The 24614-nt window shown below is 43.9% G+C and overlaps 1 protein-coding gene across 1 annotated transcript in view; it reads left to right on the forward strand.

Annotated features, from left to right (window-relative positions):
- Positions 1-284: 284 nt before the first annotated feature.
- LOC128666945 (G-protein coupled receptor 4-like) overlaps positions 285-24614 on the forward strand; it is a 43501-nt gene continuing 19171 nt past the window's right edge. Inside the window, exon 1 of the mRNA XM_053721766.1 lies at positions 285-436. The gene's annotated coding sequence lies outside the window, so the exon portion shown is untranslated. The remainder of the gene's footprint in view (positions 437-24614) is intronic.

Here is a 24614-nt window from a genome sequence, read left to right on the forward strand (position 1 = left end):
TATGTCTGCATATCAAACTGAAGATTTCTCATGTGTACATGCCAGACATGAACAGCAGTCGAATATGTTCACAAAAAAATATATTTTTATAATTATTTATTTTTTTATCATTTTGTTGTTTTCATTATTAACTCCCTGTTATAATCAGCATTAAAAAATAATCAATAAAATAAACAATGCTTTAGCATCTCAGTGATGAAGGAGTTAAAAATGGCAAAAATGCTAAATATGGCAAACAAGTTGCTTGCAGGAACAGGCCAGGGAGACGGGGGAGGAGAGACAATCCTATGAATGGTTTGGGAGGGGAAACATTACTTGTTAAGTTTCCTTTTTTTCACCCAAAACACAACCATATGACACATCGGTTCTCACAAGATCTGGTGAGCTCAGGGATAAGTTGATACATTTTGGTGTTTTAAAATCAATTTTTTTTAAGGTAAGTAAATATTTATGTGGTGTGGTGTATATTGCTTAAAATGTATGTCTCAAAAGGAAATACGGGTTTGTTTGTGTTCTCATGTGCTGCTGGTAGCCTTTATTTTAAGGTGCTGTATTTTATTTTGTTATAAGATGCTTCTCTAACTTGTATTCATCAAAGTGTGTTAGATCCCACTAGACTAGTGAAATTATCTACAGAACAAAGCTATGTAGAAGTTTATATGTTAAAGGAACAGTAAACCCTTTAAGCATTCCATATAAAATGCTTGGTTATGTGTAATGAACCAACTTTGTGTTGTATGTGCATTATTTATTTTGTCGCTTTTCATGTTATTGAGCTCTGCAAAGTGAGCAATTTCTTATTCTGAGAACTTTAAAATGCACCCTGCTGACTTATCAAGGCAAACCCTGCTACATATCTGTCCATAAATGGCTTTATCAGATTACAACTGCAAAGCAATGCAATTCTAACTTTATGTTGTCTGCTGACTAAAGGCCAGATTGGTTTCTCCTGATAAGGCAAATAACGGGTGGAGCTTGGCTATTAAAAAAACAAACAAACAATTGCAGCAAAAAGGATGTTAATTTGTCCAATAATTCACTGTGCAGTGTGATATCCTGAATAAAAATGTGTATGTGGGGGGGGGATTTTAAAATACATATACAGGTGGCCCTCGTTTTACAACGGTTCAATTTACACCGTTTCAGAATAACAACCTTTTTTTCCAGTCATGTGACTGCTATTGAAAAGTATTGAGAAGCAGTGCATTTATTAAAATAGCCAGTAGGTGGAGCTGTCCCATTGTGTTGCAGCAAAGCCAAGCAAGCTGAAATTAATCAGTTTAACCAGACCTGAGCTATCGAGCAGATTTCAAAGGAACAAGATCTTCCTGTCTATAAATCAGTCCAGATTGGAATGCATAGAAAGAACTGTTTGCAGAAAAATGCAAGTGAAGTCTGTGTTGTGTGATTATTTTATTAGGTTTACAATGCTGTTTAGCATTTAAAGTCTTCATTTCAAAGCTTTAAAAATAATGTATTCGGTGTTACTTATGACAATTTTGAGAGGGGCCTGGAACCTATCTCCCTCACTTCCCATTGACTTACATTATAAACTGGGTTTCAATTTACAACGGTTTCGATTTACAACCATTCCTTCTGGAACCTAACCCCGGCGTAAACTGAGGGCTACCTATATACACGGTCCCCAGTAAAACAAACCTGGCCAAGGATGTATAGTAATACTGGAATAAAGCAGGCAACGCAGGATGCTATATCAATCAGTCTTTAATCCATAAGGTACTTGATGAAAACAAAAGGGCCTTAACCCATAACGTTTCGGTTCCAATCTGAACCTTTATCAAATGGAGCACATACACACATTATATATACAGTGTGTGTATATATATATATATATATATATATATATATATATTCCATTATTGACATTGCCTTGTTACTTATATGTGATTGTCAAAAATATGCAGCATATCTAGTAGGCATAGGAGCAGCCGTGCATAAGTAATTAAAGGGACACTGAACCCAAATTTTTTTCTTTAGTGATTCAGAGCAGACAATTTTAAGCAACTTTCTAATTTACTCCTAGTATCAAATTTTCTTCATTCTCTTGGTATCTTTATTTGAAAAACTAAAATGTAAGTTTAGATGCCGGCCCATTTTTGGTGAACAACCGGGGTTGTTCTTGCTGATTGGTGGATAAATTCACCCACCAATAAACAAGTGCTGTCCAGGGAACTGAACAAAAAATAGCTTAGATGCCTTATTAGTTAGCAAGAAAACGAAGAAAAATTTATAATAGGAGTAAATTAGAAAGTTGCTTAAAATTGCATGCTTTATCTGAATCACGAAAGAAAAAAAATTGGGTTCAGTGTCCTTTTTAAATGCCCTTTGTCCCCGGCTTGCTGTAATATAACATAAGTTATAGAACTGACTGAACCATAACAATAACTTATAAACACAAGACACAGAGTGTGGGAAAAGACCAGTGGGTCACGTTTATTATGAAACATGAGAACCGTCTGAAAGCAACAAAGCAAACCTACACCAGGTGGCGGCAATCTAGCTAGGAGAGTAAGCAACCCCCTGCTACGAAGATGGGCCGTGCCTGTGAATGCCGACACAAGTGTAGCTTAGCTGCATGCAGAAGGGCTTAGGGAGTTCTCAGCAATGTCAAATGGGGGAGGGACCCCATGCGCGCACCTGCGGACACCACTCTCCCCCTGGGGCAGCCGTCACTCTACCTCTGATGGCAAACCTGGGCGCGGGCCAACTGCCTAACCAGGTGTAAATTAAAAACTCAAGACCAGTAGGACCAGGTGTGACTAGGCGCATGTGCATGCCACTACCTGGGGAGTCAAAACTACCGTCCTTGAACCTAAGGAAACGAGCATTGTAGCTCTCATCCGGTCTCAGACCCCTGCTGAACACCATAGTGATGCTCAACCTAAAGATTGCCGTCTTACCAGATTCAAGGGAGGGAGGAAAGCTGTGAAGACGAGCTGGAAAGAGGGTCTGGGGCCTACCTCTGATGGCAAACCGGGGCGCGGGCCAACCGCCACTAGAGAAAGCCAGGCACAGCTCTTTCTGCCACCCTCATAGTTGTAACAAAAATAGCAGCCATAGTTTACAAAAGAAGGAAACGGTGGTCAGTCGGGAACTGTCCGCCCCTTTAGACACACCATTACCTCGTAGCTCAGCGATCCAGTCAAGGAGACCTCATTGGTCGCCATCACAGTACAGCCGTCCCTTGGCGTCACAGAAGGTGATCCATTCAGACCAGTGTCTTACGTAGGTGTTCCCGGTAGAGGGAGCCAACGAAGATCAGATCATCATTATTAGGGGTCACCATCCAGCACCACCTGCCATAGGAGAAAGTTCCAAAAAGTATATTTGTTTGCTAGCAAACGCAGGCTTACCCCTTTCAGCTGAGAATTCAGCCCAGAGTGAGAAAGATGTTCTAAAGTGAGAGTGTCTTGTGAATCCATCCACTACCTTCTCAAGCTGATCCGCAATTAGGACCAATCAGACGGCCGATCTAAGACAACGCCCATATAAGTGACTTCATCCCACTACGGCTGTAATTTCACTCACAGAGGACACAGAGTGTATACAGCCCGGGAGTAAGCCTGCGTTTGCTAGCAAACAAATATACTTTTTGGAACTTTCTCCTTGAAACGGTGGTCAGTCGGGAACTGTCCGCCCCTTTAGACACACCATTACCTCGTAGCTCAGCGATCCTGTCAAGGAGACCTCATTGGTCGCCATCACAGGACAGCCGTCCCTTGGCGTCACAGAAGGCGATCCATTCAAACCAGTGTCTTACGTAGGTGTTCCCGGTAGAGGGAGCCAACAAAGATCAGATCATCATTATTAGGGGTCACCATCCAGCGCCACCTGCCATAAGTAATCAGGACAAGAACAACCGTCAAGATCCACTTCAGGGGCTAAAGTATAAAAGGCTTCCCACTGAAAGCGGGAGAGTGCATCAGCAATCCTATTATGCACTCCAGGGACATGTTGTGCACGGAATACAATGTTCAGGTGCAGACACCTCAGCACCAAAAGCCTCAAGTATCTTACTACCGCCGGAGACCCTGACATAAGGTTGTTCATTGCAGAGACAACGCTCATGTTGTCTGTCCAAAAAACTACCTTGCGGTTCGTGAAGCTAATCGCCCCATATCTCGAGGGCCACTATGATGGGGAAAAGTTCCAATAGACAGATGTTTTTTACTAGCCTCATGTCAATCCACGACTGAGGCCACAGGCCGGCACTCCATTGCCCGCACAGTAAAGCACCGTACCCGTGAGACCCTGCAGCGTCAGTGAACAATTGAATTGCTGCGTTGGAAGAAACGTCCCTCCTTAACATGCAGATCCTGTTGAAGTGACTCAGGAATTGTTCCCACACCTCCCAGGTCGTCCACCATCTCAGGAGACACACGAAACCTATGTGTTTGAGCCCGAGCCCCGCACAATTGGTGTTCGAGCCACCTGAGGAAGATCCTCCCCATGGGAATAACTCTACCAGCAAAATTCAAAAGACCCAGAAGGGTCTGTAGGTCCTTTTATGGACCTGATGCCCACACATGCGGTCAATTTTGTCCTCAGGTAAACGGCATTGCATCGCCTTGGAGTCCATTTAGATTCCCAGGAAAATAAAGCAGGTACAAGGATCTTGCATCTTGTCCTCTTCCAGAGCAGCCTACCAACAGGAAGTCATCCAGGTAGTGCGACAGACCGTTAAAGCCGGCAACCGCAGCAATAGTCAGGTGCAGGAAACTACTGAAAGCGTCGAAATGGGCACAAGAAATGGAGCAACCCATAGGAAGGCACCTGTCTATGAAGTACTCGCTTTCAATCCAACACCCCATGAGGTGAAAGGATGAGGGGTGGATGGGGAAGAGCCAAAAGCCGAATTCCACATCCAGCTTCGCCAGTAGTGCCCCCTTTACCTCTTGACTATAGAAAGAGCATTAGCAAAGGACTGGTAGTGTACCGAACTAAGTTCGGCGGAGATAGCATCATTCACGGACCACCCTTTTGGGAAAAGAAAGGTGTTGAATTAGCCTGTGATGGGACCCGGCTACCCTGACTAGGTAGCTCCACCAAAGATCTTTCCAATACCTGGAACCTGCTGCTATGTAGCGAAGAAGAGTGATTATAGCAGGAGCCCACCCAAATAACGAGACAGACTAGCATTCAGGTGAAACAAGAACTCTGTGTATATAAAACTGTGTTTTCCCAATAAAAATCTCATCAAGATAAGAGCCTTATCACTCCCCTAAATTTCCTACCCCTCCAGACAGGCTGCGCCATCCCTAGAGTCCATTGTCCCATAGTGTCTAGCAGTATAAGGATGGTGATCCCGGGGGAGTGGCAGCACTTCCAGGGTGTCTATCGGAAGCCCTCAGTCCCCAGCTGCTACAGTCTAAAAAGCGACATGATCCATGACTGGCGGCCGGAGCTATGGTTGATTGAACGTACACTGGGAAGGCCACTGGGGAGTGGGGATTGTAGAGGGGTCCAGAACCCCCGGTTCCCAAGGGAGTTCCCTCCGGCAATCACTCCACCTCTTGCTCTCCCCAAGGGGTACCAATCCCCGAAAGAGCAGAGCCCTGAGGTAAGGGAGACCAGGTATGCGGGATGATGTGGCTGACCGGCAGTTTCAGGGGCCCGGTCGGCCAGATAGGGACTGGGCGGTCAGGGACCATCTCTTTTTCTGATGATGTGTAACCCATAAACAAAGTAAATCCAAGGACTGGGAGATTGCAGTGGCTTTCAAATAGCCCAAATCCGCTTAAAAACAGGAGGGGGGTGAGGTAGTAGGTGGTGGAGGTTTAACCCCTGCAGCCCGGTATCCGTGCAGCTCCCCCCTTAGAGTTTGGCAGACCCAGTTAGATCCACACACGAGTCGGCCTGGGGCTGTCCAAGGAGCTATTCCATTTCTGTTTGCTGGGAAAGTCCATCAGCATTTCCATTGCTCTTTCCCAGCCTGTACTGAATGTCGAAGTTGAAGGGCTGCAGGGCTAAACTCCACCGCAGCAATCATCCAATAACCCCAGACACTCTACACCATACGAGGGGGGTTATGATCCGTGAGGACGGTGAAAGGCCTCCCATAGAGGTAGGGCTGCAATTTTTATAAGGGCCCACACTAGGGCCAGGCACTCCTTCTCCACCGCCGCGTAGCCTACTTCCCTGGGCAACAGCTTCTGGCTGATGTAAGCTACGGGTGTTCTTGTCCCTCCTCGTCTGCCTGACTTAGGACTGTCCAGACCCGAGCATGGAGGCATCTGTGTGGACACAAACGTTTGGTGGGGTCAGGAGCAGCTAGGACAGGGGCAGAGATCAAGGCAGACTTGAGGCTCTGGAAGGCAGTCTCACATTCTGGGGACTACATGACCTTTCAGGGGAGTCGCTTGCGTGTTAGGTCAGTCACGGGCTTGACCAAGGCACTGTAATTTGGGACAAATTTACGGTAATACCCGGCAGTTCTTAGAAAAGCTAGGACTTGTGTTTTGGTCTTGGGGGTTGGCCAGTTCGCCACTGCCTCAATTTTGGGCGGCTCTAACCTCTGCTTTCCACAACCCACTCAGTGGCCCAAGTACTGGACCTCCGAGCGTCCTTTGGTGCATTTGTCTGGCTTCAGGGTCAGATCGGAGGCCCTGATGTAATCTAAAATAATGCCTAGGTGGACCAAATGGTCCTCCCAGGTGTTGCTATAGATGGCGATGTTGTCCAGGTATGCACAAGCATAGTCCTGGAGGCCATCCAAAAGGCGATCCACTATCCTTTGGAAGGTAGCTGGGGCGTTCTTCATCCTAAACTGCATGACCTTGAACTGGTAGAGGCCGAATGGGGTGATGAAAGCAGACTTGGGGACGGACTTGGGGTCTAAAAGGATCTGCCAGTATCCCTTGCAGAGGTTGAGGGTGGTCCGGAAGTGGCCGCAAGTGATTCTGTCTAATAGGTCATCGACTTGGGGCATAGGATAGGTGTCGGTTGTGGTTCTGTCATTGAGCTTATGGTAGTCAATGCAGAACTGGGTAGTCCCGTCCTTCTTGGGTACCAACACCACCAGGGAGGCCCAGGGACTGTTGGACGGTTCAACAACAGCTAGGTCCAACATTTCCCTGAGCTCACGGTGCATACTGTCCCTGACTGCCTCTGGGACCCTGTAGGCTGCCTGTCGTAGTGGGGCTTGTCTCTACTCTGTGTATGGCCGCTGCGGTGTACCCAGGGACAGTGGAGAACTTATCCCGTCTGTCTTCGAGGAGTCGCCGCACTTGCTCTCTCTGTCCAGTCTCTAACCTCTCGTCTAGGGGTATGTCAGCTACTCCTTGGGGGTCTCATTTTGCCCGGTGAGCTCCGGCATGGGAAGACTCTCAATCCTCCACAGCCGGAGCACAGATGGCGGCTACCTATTGTTTCCTTTCGAGGTATGCCTTTTAACATGTTCACATGAAAGGTCCAGCAGACTCAGTCATCTGAACATTTGGCTATCAGGTAGGTGGTGTCATTCAGCTGTTCCACCACCCGGTAAGGCCCCATGAGGCCTGTAGCTTGTCTGTTTTGACAGGCTTCAGAGCTTAGACCTTCTGCCCTACTGTCAAGGCCCGAGTACGAGCATTCCGGTCGTACCACCATTTTTGTTTTATTTGAGCGACCTGATGGTTCTCTCTCACCCTGTCAGCGAGATCCTTCAGTCGGTCCCTGAAATTGAGGACGTACTCCACAGCGGATGGTTCTTCCTCTTCTGCGGGCCCCTCCCAATGGGTTCTCACTAGGTGTAGGGGTCCCCTTCTGGCCATACACTAATTCAAATGGGGAGAAACCGATGGTATCCTGGGGCACCTCTCAATATGCAAAGAGGAGGTGCGGCAGGAATCTCCCAGTCCTTGTGAGTGGACAAGAATGTCCTGAGCAACTGCTTCAAGGTCCTTTAAACCACTCACATAGACCATTAGTCTGGGGATGATATGGAGCGCTGTGCAGGGGTCTTATCCCGCATAGCTTCCACAACTGCCGGGTGCTCTTTGCAGTGAATTGGGTTCCCTGGTCGGAGATCACTCCCCGGGGTAAGCCTACCCTGGTGAATATCCGGATTATTGCATCTGTCACTGTCTCTGCTTGGATATTGGCCAGAGGGATTGCCTCCGGGTAGCATATTCAACCACTGTAAGTATTTACTTCTTCCCAGTGGGACTAGGTTGGGCTAAAGGTCCAATTATGTCTACTGCTACTGGGATTCAGGGGATCTTTAGTGTGGTCTCTTTCTTCCCTACCTTCTGACACACTGAGCAACTTAATTTTTTTGGGGCCTGTGCCATCCTCTGCCTTTTTTTTTGGCGGTAGGCTTCAGCAGAGAGCTCAAACATTTGAACATTATTTACCCTCCTGGATCCTTCTAACCATTTTTGTATTGAGATGCTTGTGTAGGCTGAATGAGGGCCACGAATACGTATCCTCATACATAGCCGCCTTCCATCTCGATGTCGCCTCAGGGCCCACAACCCCCGCTGGTGCGGGAGGTGTCGGCAACTGAACACAGGGTTCCATGTGAGACGAACAAGGGGGGAGGGGCAGACCCATGGCCTTCCTTTCCTCTACCAACCATTTCATCATCCTATACATTCTTTTCTGACCATTGGCCTCCAACCCCAGTGACCTATAACTTTCTGACCCAGAATCATCCGAAGATAAGCTAAGCCCCTTGAGCCCAGAAATCAAAGATGTCTTACCGGTTCCCAATGGACGCTGCACTTGCTGGGGACCGGCAGAAGTCGAGAGCTGCTTCTGACAGCTCTGCTCCTCCTCGGCATGATAACCCGGACCAGAGTGTTCGGTAGAACTCGCTCCCTGCGATTCCATGATTCCCTTGAATGAGAATTGGGAGAGAGAAATACCACGAAAGAAGTCAAGGCCCACACTGCCCCAGTTCAAACAGACTCTAAGCCTCCCTGACTGCTGAATATGCATTCCGTGCCACACACTATTTCCATACAATCAGGCACACCACCCTCTTGCGTATCAAGCACTGCATTTGCAAACTGTACTTGCCGAGAAGGCCCTGTTCTGAATCTACCTCCATCACTTAGCATAAACTAGGTAGAGCGCCTGAGCCTTTCTTGGCCGAAGCCCTAGTTGTAGCGCCAACTTTAGAGCCGCTGAGAGATACCCCAGAGGCACACCCGCACGCGCCACGTGATGTGCTTCTCGTGCATTGCGGCGTGGACACTGTGTGACTCCTACTAGGCCTCAAAGTTCCGCAAACAGTAGGGCCTCGTGCCCGATCCTCACTGACTGCCTGACATGTAGAAGGCTGCCTATCTAAACCATTCGACTGATAAGCTGACGGACCCTAGTCAGGCCTGCAGCCTGCTCATGAACGCCAACCCGGTCACCTACTGCAAGGCCTCTGCCTTGTGGAGCACTACCCTGTACACTCGTACACTGCCCCCCCGGACTTGGCCACCCCTTTTGCTGCACATGAGCGCTGAGGCCCTGTGCCTCGCCTCCCCCCCCCCCCCCCCCAGGGCACTCCTTTTTTTTTTTTTTTTTTTTTTTTTTTTTTTACCTGAGGACCCCGGAGGAGAAGAGGATGCTAACCACTTGCTTCCTGGTTGCCGAATGGCGTTTCCAGAAGTGACGTCACCAGAAGTGCCCAAAACTGGAAGTGATGTCATGAGGAATGGCCGCCACCCCCGCATGGCCAAAGATCCGCCCGACTACCAGGAGATGGATGAGGATGACCACCGACAACTGTAACTGAAGAGGGAGGACCACCGCCCACCAGAACCGATGCAAGCGACTGCAAGAGCGCCACCGCGGCCAAAACTGACTTGCCGATCGATGGTGGAGGTAAGTATGAAGTGCTCACACTCACTCCAGCCAACTATGCACCCTCGAGATGCGCATCAGGGGGCAAATTTTGAGTAGGGGGAACGCCGACCCCGGGCCCAACTGCCGGCTGACCGGTTGAGGGGAGAGAAGATGGGTCTGCCTCGGGAGAGCCCACTACAAGCGCCCCGCCACTAATGGGACCAAGGGAAGGGGGACTTACTACTACTACTACTACTACCTGAACCTTGAACCTTGGGGTAAAGGGAAAGAATCGGGGTATGGATCACCGGAGATGGCGGAACCACATCCTCCTCTGAGTCGAAATCGCCAATCATTAACTCCTCACTCCTCACAGATGCCCTGGAAGATCTTGAAGAACTATCCATGCTGCAGCAGACTGCTTTACCAGACAATGAAGATCCTACAAGCTGTGAAGACCAGCTGGAAAGAGGGTCTGGGGCCTGCAACCTGACTTCTTATAGGTAAGCCAAATCCCCACCCACACCAATGCAACAGTGTTGCCACTTCACAACTATCACACTCCTAAGGGCCTTAATTCTTATGTTTGTTACGGGCTATTCTGCCTTCCACTGTCTCTACTGGTAGATACCTGGTGGCTACACATAAAATGTCTCTTGCCATTGATTCACCAAACGTGTTCAGCTAACTCCCAATAGTTAATTGCTGCTCTGGACTTTAACTATGTGTTTAACTTATTTGCAAGGCTTAAACTCATTGTTATATGCAAGCAACAGTACAATAATATAATGCTTTAGACTATGATTTATCTACATCAATCCCTATAGACTTTGGTTATCTTGAAAAGCCATTAGATATTTTCTAAACTAAGTGTGTATTTTTGTTTATCCTATAGAAAAGATATGTAATTAAAAATAAAATCTGAAATTAACAACAACAAAAGTTTAAAATCAGTGTGTGATTACAACTTTCAAATCTTTTTATTGGAACAATGATTTTGCCGCCTATTACAGGGATCAAGATGAAATGTTTTACATTCGTTTTTCCCCTTTTTTTTTTTTTTTTCCCCTTCCAACTGACTTTACTGCCATTTCTGACATTTTTGACAGTATAGGAGGCACAGCTCTCCAGTGGTTACACAGTTTAGTCAGTAGATTTTTTATGTCGATAACAAAGAGAGTTTGGAAAGTAAACAGGAAAACCTTCTTTTATGGTTAACTTGGTTTTCTAATACATGACAGTTGCGTAAGCAGTTTACAAATCATAGTGTTATAAGTAAGTAATGTGTTGGTAAAGAAGTAAAGAAAAGTTAAAGAAGGCTGTTTTATAATCTGTTTAAGAGCAAATTTAATCGTTTTTCTTTTGAGACAACTCAGTCGTGCCTTGTTATTAATGTTTTGTAGCAATATATCCATAGCTTTGATTTGGGATAGGAATGTTTGGTGTTACCCCTTGTGGATTGGTTCCATGAGACTAAGGGGTGTTTGCTGGAAGAGAGATTTAATCTATTTATTTGGGGATGTAGTTTTGTTTTTGAGATGTTGTTCCCACATATTCAACATTTCTGCGTAGATGACAATTTTCGTGTTTTTGATATAATATTCTAATTCTAAAAACTCTGATACACGTTGTGTCCACATTGACAAGGGTGGCGCCTCTTTACTTTTCCAATTTTTAGCTAATAGGTATTTTGCACTGTTTGTCATAACGTAGAACAATTTTAAGTAAGACTTGTGTTTAATATTTGGAGGTTTATTTTAGACATGTGCAGCCGCGAAAAATTTGGTTCGGACCGATTCGAATTTCGGATCGATTCGAATTCGGAAGAAATCGAATTCGGAAGAAATCGAATGAATTTGTTTCGGATTCATTCGGATTCTTTCGGATTCGTGTGAATTTCGGCACTGTTAAGTGGGATGTGCTGTGTATTACACTAGTATACTGTACAATACTAGTGTAATACATGGCCATCCAAATCCATCCAAATAAATTCGAATTGATTCAGATTTATTCAGTAGATCCGGCACTGCCGCAATTCGGAAATTCGAATCGATCCGAATTTGACAAAATTCGTCCGAATTTCGATTCGGACAAACCAAATCGCACATGTTTAGTTTATTTAATAACCACACCAAGGGATCTAGTGTGAGTTGGGTATCTAACATTGTTTTTATGTCTCCTATAATTGTTCTCCAAATATTTTGTATTGTGTTGCACTTGCACCACGTGTGGACCATATTACTATCTTTATGGCCGCATCTCCAGCAAAGATCGGATTTGTTATGAAAGAGGCGGTGAAGTTTATTTGGGGTAAGATACCATCTGTGTTTGCGGTAATATTATTATTCCCAAGTCCTCTTCACACTTTTCTAGGAATGGGGGAATATAAGGGTGGATTTGAAGTCAGTATTTTGTATATTGTCGAGAGAGTGTGTGTAAGCGGAGGGGCATGAACGCATAAGTGTTCAACATTGTTTTCCATTCGTTTTCGAACTCCTTGAACACTTCATTTAATTTCAAAATACTTTTTTCTACTTTTCTGTTCAGCTGCACAATTAAACAACTGGAAAAGCCTCTAAAACCTTTGTTGTCAAGTGGCATTTTTGTGCCACAGCTTGTGCCAGAGGTGTTTTTGATGGTTCGGGAGTGACAGACACCTTACAGCCAGGGAAGCCTATGACCAAATAATAGAGCAAATTTAAAAAGGGACAGTAAAGTCAAAATTCAAGTTTCATGATTCAGAAAGAGAGCATTTTTAAAAAGACTTTTTAATTGACTTCAATTATCAAATTTCTGAGGCACTGGCTCCTACTGAGCATGTGCACAAGTTCACTGTGTGTGTGTATGTAGTAGTCTGTGATTGGTTAATGATTGTCACATGATACAGTAGGCCAGAAAATGGGGGAAGGGGGGTATTGTAAAAAAAAAATCTGATTTGATATTGCTTTGTCTTATTATTATGCACTTGCTATTAATTATGCCATTCTACTGTATTGGGGAAACCCCAAAAATGTCATTCATGAAATGGATAGAACATACAATTTTAAAACCACATTCAAATTTACTTTTATCATCAACTATTCCTCATTCTCTTGTTATCCTTTGCTGAAGGAACAGCATTGCACGACTGGCAGCCAAACACAAGAAATAAATCTATGCAGGCACCAATCAGCAGCTAGCTCTCACTAGTGTAAGATATGTGCATATTAATTTTCAACAAGGGATACCAGGAGAACAAAGCACACTTGAAAGTGATTTTAAAAGTGTCTTAGAGCAAGTAATTTTATCTGTTTCTTGCACATTTAATTTTGACTTTCCTATCACTATAAAGAGACATGAAACCCAATTTTTTTTCTTTCAAGATTAGACAGAGCATACAATTTTAAAAACATTTTCGAATTTACTTCTATTGTCAAATTTGCTTCATTCCTTGTTAATGAAATATCTATTCAAGGGAGGAAAGCATAATTCTGTCACTATATAAAGCCCTGGTAAGACCTCACCTTGAGTATGGAGTGCAGTTCTGGGGACCGATCGCAAAAAAAGATATTGCAGAACTAGAAACGGTTCAGAGAGAGGGGGCCACTAAGCTAATAAGGGGAATGGAGAATTTAAGCTATGAGGAGAGGCTAGCCAAACTGGGTCTGTTTCCTTTAGAAAAAAGGTGCTTGAGAGGTGACATGATTACTTTATATAAATATATTTAAGGGCCATATACAAAGATGGCAGAAGCTCTGTTTATTCCAAGAAAATTGTTTGTGACAAGGTCACAATTTAAGGTTGGAGGAAAGGAGATTTAATCTCCTTCAACGGAAACGTTTTTTCACTGTAAGAGCAATAACATTGTGGAACTCATTACCAAAGGAGGTAGTGAATGCCAATACCATAGATACATTTAAAAATACTCACTGACGAGGCCCATAGAAGGCCGAAACGATCGTCTGGGGTTGTCATGTTCCTTGTTCAGAGGAGAATTGCCTGGTATTTCGGGGCTGGACTGACCTTACTTGGCGGGATCAGACTGATATACTTCAGGAAAGTTTTCTTCTGTGAAAAGCACACTGGTCTAAAAGAGGCTGCTTCCGGGTGGTAAATCGCCATAGAACAAGCCACTGAGCTGTTGTTCGTTCCTGGTAGAGCGCTTCTCTCTTTGTATGCAAATTATTATGACCCTGGGGAAGTCTCCCTATGGGTGATGGGGGAAACCAGACGTGGACTCCTTGCCCAGTGTGCTTAGAGGAATGTGGCTGCACCTCACTGACGAGGCCCATAGAAGGCCGAAACGATCGTCTGGGGTTGTCATGTTCCTTGTTCAGAGGAGAATTGCCTGGTATTTCGGGGCTGGACTGACCTTACTTGGCGGGATCAGACTGATATACTTCAGGAAAGTTTTCTTCTGTGAAAAGCACACTGGTCTAAAAGAGGCTGCTTCCGGGTGGTAAATCGCCATAGAACAAGCCACTGAGCTGTTGTTCGTTCCTGGTAGAGCGCTTCTCTCTTTGTATGCACATTTAAAAATAGTCTGGATACATTTCTGTATATAAACAAAATCCATGGATATGATTGCTAGTATTAAATGGATCACCTTTTAGTGGGGTTATTTAAGCTTAACTGGAGCTTTTTGTATAGGTTGAACTCGATGGACTTCGGTCGTTTTACAACCTCATCTACTATGTTACTATGTAGATAGGTAGCATGCACATATATGGAGCACTACAAGACAGGAAATGGTGCTGCCATCTAGTGATCTTGCTAATGTATAACATTGTTGTATAACTGCTGCCATTATATTGCTGCAGACACATGCACACTCCTGAACTTTCCGGCTTTTCAACAAAGGATAACAAGAAAACAAAGACAATTTGAAAATAGTAGTAAATTGGAAAGTTGTTAAAAATTGTATGATCTATCCAAATCAGGAAAGAAAAATTTGGGGTTTTATGTGCCTTTTTAATTTATTTTTTTAACAAATCCATTATATCTTGAAGAAAAAAAAAAATCTCACTTTTCAAAAGCTAAAATTGACCGAACACAACAGTTTCACAGCTTTGATCCACCAACAGTTGAACTAAAATCCTTAACAATGTACTTATTGTGATGAGTGATAGACCTTACACTGGAGGTCCAATGACTCTAAAGCTTTGGATTTTGTGCCAAAAGGTGAATGAAATATGTAGCAGTGGCTGCCTTATGTATTGTCACTATTTATTATTATTATTATTATTATTATTATCGGTTATTTGTAGAGCGCCAACAGATTCTGCAGCGCTATAAACAAAGGGGGAGTACAACAAAACAATTATAGGGATCAAATGGGTAGAGGGCCCTGCCAAGAGTTGCACTGTTGTAGTCAGCTCTTAAGAAGGTGATCTACAAACAGCTGGACTTTTAGGCTTACATGCTAAGGGGGTTCAGGGGATTGCAATGGAGGAGAGGAACTGGTATTAGGAAAGGTTAGCGTAGGTTGTATGCATCCATGAATAGTAGAGTCTTTAGGGAGCACTTGAAGCTTTTTAAACTAGAAGAGAGTCTTGTGGAGCGAGGCAGAGAGTTCCACAAGATGGGAGCCAGTCTGGAGAAGTCCTGTAAACGGGAGTGTGATGAGGTGACAAGAGAGGAGGAGAGTAGGAGGTCATGAGCAGAGCGAAGGGGACGGGAGGGAGAGTATCTGGAGACAAGGTCTGAGATGTAGGGGGGAGCAGTGCAGTTGAGGGCTTTGTATGTAAGAGTGAGAGTTTTGTGTTTGATCCTAGAGGCAAGAGGAAGCCAGTGAAGGGATTGGCAGAGAGGTGCAGCAGATGAAGAGCGACATGTAAGGAAGATGAGTCTGGCAGAGGCATTCATTATGGATTGTAAAGGAGCTAGGCGGCAGGTGGGAAGACCAGAGAGGACAGAGTTGCAGTAATCAAGGCGGGAAAGAATGAGAGAGTGGATTAAAATCTTAGTTGTGTCTTGTGTAAGGAAGTGTCTAATTTTAGAGATGTTTTTAAGGTGGAAGTGGCAGGCTTTAGCCAAGGACTGAATGTGAGGAGTGAAGGAAAGATCTGAGTCAAATGTGACTCCGACATCGGGCATGCGGGGTAGGGGTAATGATGGAGTTGTCGACAGTTATAGAGAGATTGGGGGTGGAGATTTTGGAAGAAGGGGGGGAAATGAGGAGCTCAGTTTTGGAGAGATTTAGCTTGAGGTAGTGAGAGGACATCCAGGAAGAGATGTGAGAAAGACAGTTAGTGACACGGGTTAGCAAGGAAGGAGATAGGTCTGGTGCAGAGAAGTAGATTTGGGTGTCATCGGCATACAAATGATATTGGAAACTGTGGGACTTAATTAGGGAACCTAGTGATGATGTATAGATTGAGAAGAGAAGGGGACCGAGGACAGAGCCTTGCGGTACTCCGACAGAAAGTGGTGACAGGGCAGAGGAGGCCCCAGAGAAGGCTACACTGAAGGTACGGTTTGATAGGTAGGAAGAGAGCCATGAAAGGGCTGTGTCACAGATGCCGAAGGATTGGAGGGTTTGGAGCAAAAGAGGGTGGTCGACAGTGTTAAAGGCTGCGGACAGATCAAGGAGGATAAGCAGAGAGAAGTGGCCTTTTGATTCAGCTGTAAGTAGGTCGTTGGCGACCTTAACAATAGCTGTCTCTGTGGAGTTATAGGGACGAAATCCAGATTGCAGCGGGTCAAGAAGGGAGTTTAATGTAAGGAAATGGGATAGGCGTGCATATACTAGTTTTTCGAGAAGCTTTGAAGCAAGAGGGAGGAGGGAAATAGGGTGGTAGTTGGATGGGGAGGTAGGATCAAGGGAAGGTTTTTTGAGGATAGGTGTGACCAGTGCATGTTTCATCGATGAGGGAAATGTACCAGTGCTGAGGGAGAGGTTGAAAATGTGTGTTAGTATAGAGGTAAGGGTAGCAGAGAGGGAGGGGAGTAGCTGTGAGGGGATAGGGTCAAGGGGACAGGTAGTGAGTTGAGAGCGCAGTATAAGTGCTGAAACTTCTTCCTCAGTAACAGGGGAGAATGAACTAAGTTTCAGGTTATGAGGGTTGTGGTTGAGTGAGAGCATTTGAGGGGGGGAGAGAATGGAATTATGTTGAGAGCTGATTTCATGTCTGATGGAGTCAATTTTGTTAATGAAGTGACTGGCAAAGTCTTGAGCTGACAGAGAAGTTGTATTAGGAAGTGGGGGAGGGCGGAGGAGAGTATTGAAAGTGGAGAACAGACTTTTTGGGTTTGAAGAAAGATTAGAGATAAGAGTAGAGAAGTAGTGTTGCTTGTGGAGATTAAGGGCAGAGTAGTAGGAGTTCAAGATGAATTTGTAATGAAGAAAATCAGCTGAACTCCGTGATTTTCTTCAATGCTGTTCAGCAGTACGGGAACATCTGCATAGGTACCGTGTCAGAGGAGTATGCCAGGGCTGGGGATGAGTGTGTGATTTCCGAGCAGTGGTAAGAGGGGCGAGTTTGTCAAGGACGGATATAAGGGTGGAATTATAGTGGCAGATTGTTCAGGGCAGGAAAAGGAGGAGAAGGACGAGAGGAGCAGCTTAAGGGAATTAGCAAGTTGTTGCCGATCTAAAGACATAATGCTTCTGTGAAGTTTGGTGTGAGGAGTAGAAGGTGGGAGAGTTGTAGGAAGGGAGGATATGTTGCAAGTAAGGAGATGGTGGTCAGAAAGAGGGAAAGGGGAGTTTGAGAAGTTTGAGAGAGTGCATTGATAGCTAAAGATCAGGTCAAGAGAGTGATCGTCTTTGTGAGTGGGAGAATCAGTCCATTGTGACAGACCGAAAGAGGACGTGAGTTGCAGAAGTTGTTTAGCAGATGAGGCAGTGGGATTGTTAAGGGGGATGTTGAAGTCGCCAAGAATGAGGGCAGGGGTGTCTGAGGAAAGGAAATAGGGTAACCAGGCAGCCAAGTGATCTAGAAATTGAGTTGAGGAGCCAGAGGGTCGGTATATGACTGCAACACGTACAGAGAGAGGGGAGAATAAGCAAATCATGTGGGTTTCGAATGAGGGAAAAATGAGGGAAGAGAGAGGATGTATTTGTTGAAAGGTGCGACGAGAGGAAAGTAAAATACCTACACCACCTCCTTGTCTATTACCAGACCTAGGAGTGTGGCTGAAGTGGAGACCCCCATGTGACAGAGCAGCAGTGGATGCTGTGTCTAGGGGAGAGAGCCAGGTTTCTGTTAGGGCCAGAAGGTTGAGGGAGCGGGAGATAAAGAGGTCATGTATAGAAGTGAGCTTGTTGCAAACAGAGCGAGAGTTCCAGAGTGCACAAGTGAAAGGGGTAGTGGCTTTAGATGCAAGAGGAATGTGAGTAAGGTGTGCAGAGTTTTGTTTTCTGAGTCTATGGGATGGTACACATGGGTGTGCACGGTTTGTCAGTGGTTGGGGACAAGGATTAGGGGAGATGTCAGTAGAAGCAAGAGGGAGAGTGACATGAGATACAGATTTGCAGTAGTGAGACTGCTTTTGAGATGAGCTGCAGGGGAGAGAGAGAGTGTTTAGGAATAGGTAAAGTTCATGAGTACAAAAGTAAGGTGAGTTTAAGAGAGATGGGCTAATGAACAGTGCAGGTGGAGAGGGAGAAGGAGTAATTGAATAGTGTAGTTTGTTATAGAGACAAAGGGTAGCAAAAAGGAATAGGCATATATTGAGCATTTTTACAGAATTGGGAACCAGTTAAAAACATAAGACACAGAATTACTGTAACAATTGCATAAGGGAACAAAAGGTATATGAAACATAATATAACAAAAGTACTGTGTATTCTATATGGTTAAGGGAATGGAAGGATGTGCTGATCAGTGTTTGCACTTGTCATTTCAGGAGAGTGAAAGTTGTGTGGGAGACTATCTATAAATGAGGAAATGAGCTTGGGGTGGGAGGGAAGCTGTTTTCCAGAAGGCTACCTGTAGTAAGTTAGAGGGCAATTGAAGCAGTTGAGTGTAAAAGTCTGTGTATTTTCTCTGAGTTCTGAGAGAGGATGTGTTTGAAATCAAGCTGAAGGAGAGAGATATATTGGTTAGCGATGGCCCAGCAAAAGTGTGTTTAATGAGTGGGAGGGTACATTTATGGACATTTTAAGCTAAGGGTCAATCATGCAGAAACCAAAAAAACACATAAAAAAATAAATATTACAGAGATAAGACATACAAGGGGTGAAATAAAACCATTTAAAAAATAGACAGATAAATGGACAAGAGCTGCTTAAACTAACTTAACATAATGGCAGACAAAGTTGATAAAATGTGCAATGAGCTAGAGGTATGCAAATTATGACTAGCACTAGAATTTGATAATGAAAAATTGATGACCCCACTTTCTTGGAGCCATCGGGTATCATTATTTATGTACCCAAGTAAACAAGACAATCTGAAAGTAGCAAGGAATCTGAGTTGAACCAAGAACGATTGGCCAGACCTATTCATTAAAAGGACAGTAAAGTGATTCAGATAGAGAATGCAATTTTAAACAACTTTCCAATAGACTTCTATTAACTAATTTGCTACCTTCTCTTTGTATCTTTTGCTGAAAGCTTGCCTGTATATGCTCAGGAGCTGCAGTACACTACCAAGAGCTAGCTGCTGATTGGTGGCTGCAGATATGTGCCGCTTGTCATTGGCTCTCACAGTGTGTTCAGATATAGTTCCCAGTAGTGTATGCTGCTCCTTCAACAAAGGATAACAAGAAAATGAAGCAAAACAGAAGTTAACTAGATAGTTGTTTAAAATGAAAACTATTTTATTTTTTATTTTATTTTTATTTGGATTTCTCAATCTCTGCTAAAGAAAATTGGATTTTTATAATATTCAGACACGGCAAAACATTTGAATGTTTGAACATTTAATACACTTATAAAGGACCAGTCAACACAGTAGATTTGCATAATCAACAAATGCAAGATAACAAGACAATGCAATAGCACTTGGGCTAGATTTATCAACGCTGAGGTGTACAGGGGCACGTATATGCGCCCCTGTACGCCTCAGCTCGCCTGTGGCAGGGCAAAATTACCCGCGGGTAATTTAACATTTCACACGAGCGCAATTTTGCGCTCGCGTGTAATCCTGCCCCCTGCCTGCGCACAGCCAATCACGCGCGGGCAGGAGCTGTCAATCTCCTCGGTCGGACTCGACCGAGGAGATTGAATTTCGCCACATTAGAGGTGGCGTAGATGTTAGGGAAGCAGCGGTCTGGTGACCGCTGCTTGATAAATCACGGCGAGCAAGTTCTTGAGAGAACTTGCTGCCGTAGAGGCTTGATAAATCGAGCCCTTAGTCTGAACTTCAAATGAGCTAAGCTAAGTTTTATTCCAAGCAAGTCGGTCTGGTGCTCCTCATTGAACTTTTGTTTGTATACTGAGTATGGGGCGTTTTCGAGAGAGCACAGACTGAGTTAAACTGTGAAGTCAGAGCCTGTGGAAAAGCAAAGGGTGTGTAACCGGCAAACACCGGAGGCCTTTTTGCGGCAACTGATTGAGGAAGAAAAGTAAAGAATTAAGCCTGAGCAGCAGAGACCGTCACATCACAGATCGAGGAGGGAGCAAGACCGAGCAGGTAACGGCTCCTGTGGACCGATACGGGTGTAAAGACGGGGCGCTCATACAGTGTGATTGCTGGTCGTTTCCTAGTCGCCAATAGAGGGATCGAGGAGGGAGCTAGGCACCAGAGCCCATACAGCTCCTGTGGACCGACCCCTATTTTTTACAGACGGAAAGAATACGTACCCAGCCTTGAGACCCAGTATAGTGGTAAGACGAAATTTATCTCTTCCTATATTGAACTGTTGACCTGCAGGAATACAATACAGATAATACTCTACTATTATGGTACAGAGCAAAGATTGCTTAAAATATAATAGGTGAATGAGCCAAGGTGTTATATATATTCCGGTGGACACACCAAACACAGGTGTATACAAAAATCAAGCAAAGAGTGGATGGTGCTTGGACTTTGTTTTGTTTGAATGTGTACTAGATTTATCAACGCTGAGGTGTACAGGGGCACGTATATGCGCCCCTGTACGCCTCAGCTCGCCTGTGGCGGGGCGAAATTACCAGCGGGTAATTAACATTGCAGACAAGCGCAATTTTGCGCTCGCGTGCAATCCCGCCCCCTGCCTGCGCACAGCCAATCACGCGCGGGCAGGAGCTGTCAATCTCCTCGGTCGGACTCGACCGAGGAGATTGAATTTCGCCACATTAGAGGTGGCGTAGATGTTAGGGAAGCAGCGGTCTGGTGACCGCTGCTTGATAAATCACGGCGAGCAAGTTCTTGAGAGAACTTGCTGCCGTAGAGGCTTGATAAATCGAGCCCTTAGTCTGAACTTCAAATGAGTAGTAGATTTTTTTTTTTTCTGACAATTTTTAAAGTTATGTCTTTTTCCACTCCCCCTGTACCATGTGACAGCCATCAGCCAATCACACATGCATACACGTACCATGTGACAGCCATCAGCCATTCACAAATGCATAAAAAGATTAAATATATAAAGACTGTGCACATTTAGTTAATGGAAGTAAATTGGAAAGTTGTTTAAAATGTCATGCTCTATCTGAATAATGAAAGTTTAATTTTGATTGAGTGTCCCTTTAAAGGGACAAGTTACGCTAGATTTGTCTTTGCATAAATGTTTTGTAGATTATCTATTTATATAGCCCATCTCGGAGTGTTTTTGTAAAAATGTATAGTTTTGCTTATTTTAAATAACATTGCGCTGAATTTCAGACTCCTAACTAAGCCCCAAAGTTTTAGATGTATACACATGTCTGGGACATTATATGGCAGCAGTTGTGCAAGGATTATCCATTTGCACAAGTACTAGATGACAGCACTATTTACTGCTATGTAGTGCTTCGAATACCTACGTATCTCTTTAACAAAGAATACCACAAGAACAATTGGAATTTTTTTTTTTTAAAAAAAGTGTATTCTCTGTCTAACTTAGAAAATAAATTGTTTGGGTTTCATATCCCTTTAAATGTGTTAATAATGAGTGTCACTTTGTGTAATTGAGTATCTATATACCAATGATAATGATTATACATATTGTACATCTCTTATTATTAATATGCAGCATTGTGTAATCCTAATGAGTATCTGTATGCTTTTATGAGTACCTTTTTATATACAGTGTATCTTTATAAACGGTGACCATGAATACACCACATATTTATGGTTTCAGCAAGTATCTTTGTTATAGTAATTAGTTTGTTGCACTGTATAGTTCCACTGAGTATCTGTGCTGATCATGAATACACTGCATTGTAGAATTATTATACTGAGTATCTATATGGACTGACCGCGAATACTGTTGTATTATACGGTTTCACTTAGTATCTATATGCTTTGCTGCATTGTATAGTCCCACTGAGTATCTAAATGTGTGGACCATGAATATACACAGCTTTGTATAATTCCACTGAGTATCTGTTCTAATCAGAACACCATATTGATTCCACTTTATATTTCTGCATGCTGACCATCAGTACACCACATTGTTTAGCTCTATAAAGTATCTATATGCACTGATCATAAATATATTGCATGTGTATGATTCAATTGTATAACTGTATATACTCAATAAGGGTAAATCTGTACCTGTTTTTTTATTTTTTTTTTAACTTTAACATGTTGTCAAAAAAAGTTGATATAAAATTGCTACTAAACTGACATGTTGTCTTATTATTGTTTTTAAAATGTTTGTAAATTGTGTGATCTGTACCTACCCCCACTCAGTCCCATTGACTCATTAAACCCCTCAGGACAATCTTATCTGATAAATTAGTATTTGTCTTATATACTTAGTTACTGTTGGGTCATTAATCACCCATGCGTAACCATTTAAAGGAAATTCCAAAGAAGAATCCTGGAAACATGTCATTGTCACCATCCCATGAAAGAAACAGTGCTGTCAAATTGTTGTTACAATTCGTGGGGGAGGGGGTACAGTAGGCCAAACTACCTAATATGTGAGATTAATGAAACTAACATATTACAGGTCTTTTCTTCACATGTACAGAGCTTTCCTAACCTCACAGGTCTCTTCTTCACATGTACAAAGCTTTCCTAACCTCACAGGTCTCTTCTTCACATGTACAGAGCTTTCCTAACCTCACAGGTCTATTCTTCACATGTACAGAGCTTTAATAAACCTCACAGGTCTCTTCTTCACATATACAGAGCTTTCCTAACCTCACAGGTCTCTTCTTCACATGTACAGAACTTTAATAAACCTCACAGGTCTCTTCTTCACATGTACAGAGCTTTAATAAACCTCACAGGTCTCTTCTTCACATATACAGAGCTTTCCTAACCTCACAGGTCTCTTCTTCACATGTACAGAGTTTTCCTAAACCTCACAGATCTCTTCTTCACATGTACAGAGCTTTCCTAACCTCACAGGTTTTTTTCTTCACATGTGCAGAGCTTTCCTAAACCTCACAGGTCTCTTCGCATATATAGAACTTTCCTAAACATCACAGGTCTCATCTTCACATGTACAGAGCTTTCCTAAACCTCACAGGTCTCTTCTTCACATGTACAGAGCTTTAATAAACCTCACAGGTCTCTTCTTCACATGCACAGAACTTTCCTAACCTTGCAGGTCTCTTCTTCACAACAGAGCTTTTCTAAACCTCACAGGTCTCTTCTTCACATGTACACAGCTTTCCTAAACCTCACAGGACTCTCCTTCACATGTACACAGCTTTCCTAAACCTCACAGGTCTCTTCTTCACATGTACAGAGCTTTCCTAACCTCACAGGTCTCTTCTTCACATGTGCAGAGCTTTCCTAAACCTCACAGGTCTCTTCTTCACATGTACAGAGCTTTCCTAACCTCACAGGTCTCTTCTTCCCATGTACAGAGTTTCCTAACCTCACAGGTGTCTTCTTCACACGTACATAGCTTTCCTAACCTCACAGGTCTCTTCTTCACATGTACAGAGCTTTCCTAACCTCACAGGTCTCTTCTTCACATGTACAGAGCTTTCCTAACCTCACGGGTCTCTTCTTCACACGTACAGAGCTTTCCTAACCTCACAGGTCTGTTCTTCACATGTACAGAGCTTTCCTAACCTCACGGGTCTCTTCTTCACACGTACAGAGCTTTCCTAACCTCACAGGTCTGTTCTTCACATGTACAGAGTTTTTTTTCCCACCAACTTCAGAAATGTAGCCTGGGGAGGTTTAGGCTCCCTGGGGAGACAGTACACATTGTTAATGGCTTATCAGACAAAGGGGGAACGACAGGGACTGACCAATGTCATAAGTGAATCAGATAATTCAGATTTAGTACCTTGAGAGAACAATACTCACAAAGGGGACACTAAATCATTCACACAGTTCATTGTTCTCTCCCCTGATTCCATCCCCAAACAAAAATATTGTATTTGTCCTGCAAAGTAATTCATAACATAAAAGTTCTGAATGTGGTGTAAATAGCACATTGCATTTTATCAGGGCAGGTTCAGAATACACAGCCACAGGGCATCCTGACTGCACATTATATCGACTCAGACCGTGCTGGGTGTCTAAAGTAGGTGACCCCCCAACTAACTGCACATTATCAGGATATGCTAAGACCTGTTGGATGTGTAATATAGAGGATCCCCCTAACTGCACACAACCAGAACAGCCTCAGACAGTACTGGATGTGTAATGTAGGATCACCTCCTGATCGATCAGAGCTGATCATATGGCTAATAAGGGAAACCCACTGACTGCGCAGTATCAGGACTGGCTCACACAGTACTGTATGTCTAACAAGGGAAACCCACTGATTGCACAATATCAGGACTGGCTCACACAGTACTGTATGGCTAACAA

This window comes from Bombina bombina, chromosome 7 (genome assembly GCF_027579735.1).
Source record: "Bombina bombina isolate aBomBom1 chromosome 7, aBomBom1.pri, whole genome shotgun sequence".
Lineage (NCBI taxonomy): Eukaryota > Metazoa > Chordata > Amphibia > Anura > Bombinatoridae > Bombina > Bombina bombina.